At 40.7% G+C, this 6,580-nt stretch overlaps 1 non-coding gene across 1 annotated transcript; it reads right to left on the minus strand.

The window, feature by feature from the left end:
- Positions 1-305: 305 nt before the first annotated feature.
- On the minus strand, positions 306-441 carry LOC119044029 (U4 spliceosomal RNA). The gene has a single exon (XR_008391634.1). It is a non-coding gene; the product is annotated as a U4 spliceosomal RNA (small nuclear RNA).
- Between the last annotated feature and the right edge of the window lie 6,139 nt (positions 442-6,580).

A 6,580-nucleotide genomic window follows, 5' to 3' on the forward strand; every position in this document is an offset into this window, starting at 1 on the left:
ATGTTACAGAATTACATGCTTATGATTCTGTAATTAAAAAAAGGGGGGCTTTATTTGTGCCAAACCCTATAGTTTAATCTCTTATTATTTAAATAGCATTGTAAGTAAAGTCAGGGTAATAACAGTCCCGCCTTATGTTGTTTTAAGGGTGGAAACAGGGAAGTAAACCCAGGTCTCACTCCCAGCCTCAGGCAACCACTCATGTATGGGTGCACCCTACCTCTCCAGAGTCGCCTTTTCTGAGTATTTCATGTGACTGGAAACAGAATGGGTTATTTAGAGGTACGTTTAATTTAGAGGTTTGTCCAATTTGTAATTCACAAATTTCCCAAGTTTCCTTTTGTTGCTGATTTGTTATCATGTGCTTTGTATGATTTTAATGAGCAATAATCGCACCTTGGATAAACCTCATTGGCTACAATACTGCCACGGTGCAAAGCTGTTTTGTATGATTTTAATCTTTTAAAATTTATGGAGTAATATCTATGGCCTAAGATACAGTGTGTTGTGGAGAATGTTCCACCTGTACTTGCGGAGAATATGTGTGATGCCATGTGGTGCCTGAGGTGTTTGCAAGATATCGGTTAGGACGGATTGGTTTATGGCGTCTTCAGTTCTCTGTATCCCCGCTGGTTTTCTGTCTAGTTGCTCTTTTTATTATTGAAAGTATAGAGTGAAATCTCCAATTATTATTATTGAAATCTCTATTAATCCCTTCAGTTCTGTCTTTTCTTTAAAAATCATATATTTGGGGCTTATGTTGTCAGGTACCCATATATTTATGTACTTTATATTTTTTTGTTGGGTTGACCATTTTATCATTTTTGGATCTGAAAGTGGACTTTTTCCCTGATACTGGAATGGCCTTTTTCAACTAGCTTAGGGTTACTCTTTGCCTGGTGTGGCTTTCCCTGTTCTTTTACTTTCAGGTGCTTTGTGTCATTAAAACTAAAGTTCCTTATGGATCGAACGTGGTTGTATCATTCATATATGTTCATAATTTTTCCAATCTCTATCTTTTCATCAGTATTTGTTAATTTGCTTTCATTTAATGTAATTATTGATGTGATGGGATTTATAATCTAAATTAGAAAGGATAAAAGTTAGGATGGGCAAAGGCATACCCATCAAATGCAACCAAAACTAAATTATGGATCATAATATTAATATTAGGGAGATTCTAAGTCAAAGCAAAACATTAAATTAGATTAGTATAGGTACATAGTACAGGATAAAATCTATATAAAGATCTAACCTGAAAGTCTGTAGATACTCAAAAAACAAAAAAAGATCTGTAATACGCTTCCTCTGGGTTTACCGGTCAGAAACAAGTTTCTGTAAAGGGCCGAAGAGATAATATTTCCCATTCGTGCAGACCAGGGCTCTGTTACAACTACTGAACTTCGCAGCTGTGGCGTGACAGCAGCCAGAGACCACACACAAAGGGAACTAAGGGACATGACTGTGTTTTAAGAAAACTTTATTTACAGACACTGATATTGAACTTTTTATATAATGTTCATGTGGCACAAAATATTCTGTTAATATTTTTCAATCATTAAAGACCTAGACGTCCTATTCAGCACAGGGGACGTACAAACACAGGTAACGGGTGGAGGTGCGTGGCCTCACATCTTCATTGTCACGTCACCTTCTCAGTGGGCTCTTCCTTGCTGGCCTTTTAATGATAGTACCCTCCCCCATCCCCTTTTAATGATAGTACCCTCCCCCATCCCCTTTTAATGATAGTACCCTCCCCATCCCCTTTTAATGATAGTACCCTCCCCATCCCCTTTTAATGATAGTACCCTCCCCCATCCCCTTTTAATGATAGTACCCTCCCCATCCCCTTTTAATGATAGTACCCTCCCCCATCCCCTTTTAATGATAGTACCCTCCCCCATCCCCTTTTCTACTTTTTGCTCTTCTGTTGGACTCATAAAAATCAAGTGATCTATTTTATTCATTTGTTTATTGTGTGGCTAGAATGTACATTCCAAAAGTTAGAATTTTGGTTTTGTATACTACTTCAGGCCAGCGCCTCCAAAAGTGTATGATATGCACTTAGTAATATCTATACAACGAGTAAATTAGAGCCTATGAGAAGAATCACAGCAGCAGATGGCAATAGCCACATGGGTAAAGGGCTAGCGATATTCCAGCGTCTCCAGTTTGAGAACACACGTGGGAGAAAGCTTCCCCTCACAATTGTGAGAACACTCGGAAAACATCTTGGGGAAGCCAAGGACGAGGGCAGGAGAGCTAAAAGATCACCTTATACTCAATAGTCTGAGGTACTGAAAGAGATTGTTAAAACCAGGGCAGTCAACCGGAAAACCCAGTTTAGAGTAAATTTGTTTTTCCTTAATATCTAGCTGATAAAAATTGATAAGGGAGTATTGTATCAGATACAAATAGAAACTACGGTTTTAATGTCTGAGCTGTTGTGCCAGTGATAATTTTTAAAAGCTTCAAGAAGGGTAGAAAGAGTATGGTAGCAGTGTTTGCCTTACAGGAGAACTGGGGATGTGACTGAGAGGAAAAGTAACTTTCATTTGGATTGTTTAGATGTCATTTAAGGGGTGGTTCCAGAACTTCTGTACGTGAGAGTCTTAGGATGCTAATCTGTTTTGAAGATGGGCAAGGCCTCTGCTGGATCTGTGTTTGCCTGACACACTTTCATGGCTTAGAGCATTGGCTTGGGAGATGTGACGGGGGCCTAACGCCACCTCAAACCATGTTTGGGGTTAGATATAACCATTTGCATGTTTTCTTTAATTTTCTTTAAAAGAACACCTTTTTAAAGTGTCGACAAAAGTAGAAAGTAAATCAAAGTATACAGATTAGAATGTCAGAGGGTGATGGGAGATTTGATTTTGCATGGTGAACTCACAATGCAATACACAGATGCAGTATCATAGAATTGTGCACTTGAAACTTATGTAAATAATTTTATGAACTCGTGTCACCCCAATAAATTTAAGCTTAAAAATATACTGAAACATGTCAGATATGTAGAAAAAGAAAATTTTCCCAATTACCTGTATCCTTATTTCTAAAACAGCCAAGAACACAGTGTGTTAGTTTTTGAAGTGTTTTTCCCATTTGCTTGCGAGCCCAGTAAGTCAGCAAAGTCGTTCTGAAGTTTTCCTGCAGATCTGTTAAGCAGCATAGACACTCAAAGGGCAGATGCTCCTGAAAATGCCTAACACCTATGACGGAGAGATCAGAATGCTAAGGCCAGTCTTCCACTTCCTCTTTGAGAGGAATGACCACTTCTTTCTTAATTGAGAGAAAATAAAATAGGATTGGCAAATCAAAGGCATCCAGACAGAAATCTTTTAATATAAATGGGGGAACATTGCCTGCTGTAGAATGAGGAGGCACAGTGGGGAGGGTGGCACCCCACAGCCATTCAGTGGTCGTGAAATAGCCATTCAGCCGTTAAAGAACATTCAGCATGTGACCTGATCTCGCCTGCCTTCAGTTTATTAAGAGAAGAGAGACATCTGGATTTGTATGTAAGATAATTCTAATTTGTAAATGGCAATCATTAATTCGAGATATTTTTAAATGCTATATAGCTCTACTAAAATACCAGGCTGTAATTCCTCTTCTGGCTTCCAGCTTGGTGGGACCTCTGGACAAGAGGGCTGATCGAGTTATTTTCTTTCATGGGGTTGTATAGCTGCAGCACAGCACAGAGTGTATAGTGTCTGGGCGTGCCGGGCCCATTGTGCCCATCGACTGTCATTGCTAAGGAGGAGCAGGGGAAACGTGGGGTTGGACGTGGACTTGAGTATGTACGTGTTTCTAGAGTCTGGAGTCGAGATTCTTCATATCTGGATCAAAATATTTGGGTAAGTATAGACGTAGGTATATTTATTTCTTGAGGTCATCCTCCTTGGCAATGGCCTATTAGCAAGATGGGAAAAATCATTTTAGATACTCTGTGACACAAAAATACTGATATTCAAAAAAAAACAGCTAAGGAGATAAATGTAATTAAAATGGTGTCATTGAAACCATGCCTCTACAGACTTTCAAAAACTTGCAAAGGGAATAAATCTCCTTCACAGCATGTTTTCTATCAGAATGAATTTCAAGGACTAAACTATTTATATTCCAAGAAACACTTACAATGTAGCCTTTCTATAACCTAGAGCCCGCCTGCCTGTGGTCTATTTTCCCAGAGAACAAGGTTTGGCTATAAGGAACATTTTTACCGTTCTTGGAACTTAATGTAACTATTGAGCCGAGTTACTGACAAAGGAAAAGAAAGGAAACATGAGCTGTGGGTGGCATGCAGGGTGCCCCCTGGGCATCTTACACACAGGGGGCTGTGTTTAAACTTGAAAAGACTCTGAGACATGTTTTTGTTTCTCCTGACCTTCTGATAAGAAATTTTCCTGTTCCTCCTAAGGGATGTTTGATCAGCAACAGTGACCCCACGCAGACCCAAACAGGGCCCTTGGCCACTTGACTAAATTTCACAGGCCGCTCATCAACCCCTTCCTTCCACCTCTGATGCATGATTTTCCTCAGTAACTGCATTTCTGGAAGCTGAGAAAAGTTTTCCATGTTCACTGTGTGTCTCTAGTTCCTGGATCTATGTCAGTCTTGGATAAACATTTTTCTACTTCTAACTGTTGGATGTTTGGTGATGCGGGCTGTGGAAGAATTCACGGAGAGCAAAGTTTTAATTTTACTTCCCAAGCAAGGAGAAGGGCTAGGTGCAGAGAGGCACACCAGCACTGAGAGGTGGGGGCTTTGAGCTTTCATGAGGTGATTGGGGTGGTTGCAGAACAGGATGTTTCGGTGGGTCTCGTATAGGCTGCAGCTCGTTTCAATGTGATCTCTGGGTGTAGGGTCCAGTCTTTGCCGTCCAGCGCACCCTGTTTCATAAGTTCCCGGAGCCCGTGTGCCTTCAGGCACTTCCAGTAATTTTCTAGTCCTGAGCATAGAGGCTCATAAAACAAGTGTCAGCCGTGCTTTATGGGGTCCAGCTAGCTCTGGCAAAGAGGGCCTGACAAGGGGGCTTTTGTCCTGTTACTAACTTGTACATAGTAGCTCAGTTTAATGCCTATGTGGATGTAAAAATAAGTTTCCACTTACTTTGTAGGCATTTTTCACCTAGCAGTGAGTCAAGACAATGTCCTAAAGTCTTAACATTTTAAAGGTTTTTTAATATGTTTCTTCCTAATATTAAAGTGCTAAGTAAGCACTCATCTTTTAGCAAAAAAAAAATTGAGGGCTTACCTTATGATGTTTCCATATAAAAATATTAAAAGAATCAAAATAGATATTATTCTTGCTTTATTGCAGCCTGCAGGCTCAAACAGCACACTCATGGCCTAGTTGTTTAAGAAGACAAAGGCGTCCGAACCTCCATCTGTGAGCTGTCTTTGTGGTTTCTGACCTACTCTGAGACCCTGCGGGAGCTCACTGCAGATTTTTCAGATTCTGCCCTTCCACAATCCGAGCATGAAGAAAAAAAGTAGATCTTGTCATTACCAACCACTTAATCCTATTCCCCGTGCATGCTATTGCTTTCAGCAAGCAAATGTAGTCCAATTTCTGACTTTCAAGCATTACTTTGTTCCTATGTTTACATAAAAGATCAAGAAAGATAACTTTTTCAATGAATTCAGTTCCTTTCCCCCTTATATCCAACCCAAATCTGCCTCTCCTATGAAACCATGCTTTCTAGTCCCTCACTGGGAAATTTTTTTAAGTTTTAGTCTCAGGAAAGATTTTGGTCAGTAGCCTGGGTTCAGTTTGGATGCTGGGTTCATCGACCCCATAGGTCTCTCTCCTGCCTGTCTAACTGACCTGCCTGCCCAGCTCATCTGACACCTCTCTCTTCCCAAGAAGAGTTACTCTCCTCTGAAACATGGTTTATCTCCACTGCACTCTAAAGGACTCCCCTTGAACATTCAAATTAGAAACCTTACTTACAGAGAACTATAGGAAATTACTCTGGTTAAAACTCTGCCTTAGCATACTCTAAGAACGCCTACAAAGAGCAATCAGCCTCTTGTGTTCCTTCCACTTCTAAAACAATCACGCAAATGAAATCCTTACTTTAAAATTTGCCTGAAAATGCAAGCAGAAACATGAACCCGAATGAAGGGTGCAGTAGGCAGAACCACAGCCCTCAAAATATCCAAGTCCTGATCCTTGGAACCTGTCAACGTTCCCTTATCTGACCCAGTGGGTTTTGTATTGTGTTTAAATTAATGATACTGAGATTGGGAGGTGATCCTGGACTATCCAGGTGGACCCCAAGTAATCACAGGAGTCCTCCAAAATGAAAGAGGGAGGCAGGAGACTGAGTGTCAGAGTCACAGAGAGAAGTAAAGATGCTACTGACTTTGAAGGTGGAGGAAGAAGCCGCAAGCTGAGGAAAGCAGGCGGCTACAAACTGGAGAAGACAAGGAGCCGCACCCCCTTAGAGACCCTGGAAAGGAGTGAGACTTCACTGACACCCTGATTTTAGCCCAGTGAGACCTCTTTCAGACTTCTGACCTCCAGAACTATGAAATAGCAGGTTTGTGTTCTTTTTAAGCCACGGAGTTTA

The sequence above is a fragment of the Artibeus jamaicensis genome, unplaced genomic scaffold, assembly GCF_021234435.1.
Source record: "Artibeus jamaicensis isolate MK-2021 breed Jamaican fruit bat unplaced genomic scaffold, CSHL_Jam_final contig_402, whole genome shotgun sequence".
Classification (NCBI taxonomy): domain Eukaryota; kingdom Metazoa; phylum Chordata; class Mammalia; order Chiroptera; family Phyllostomidae; genus Artibeus; species Artibeus jamaicensis.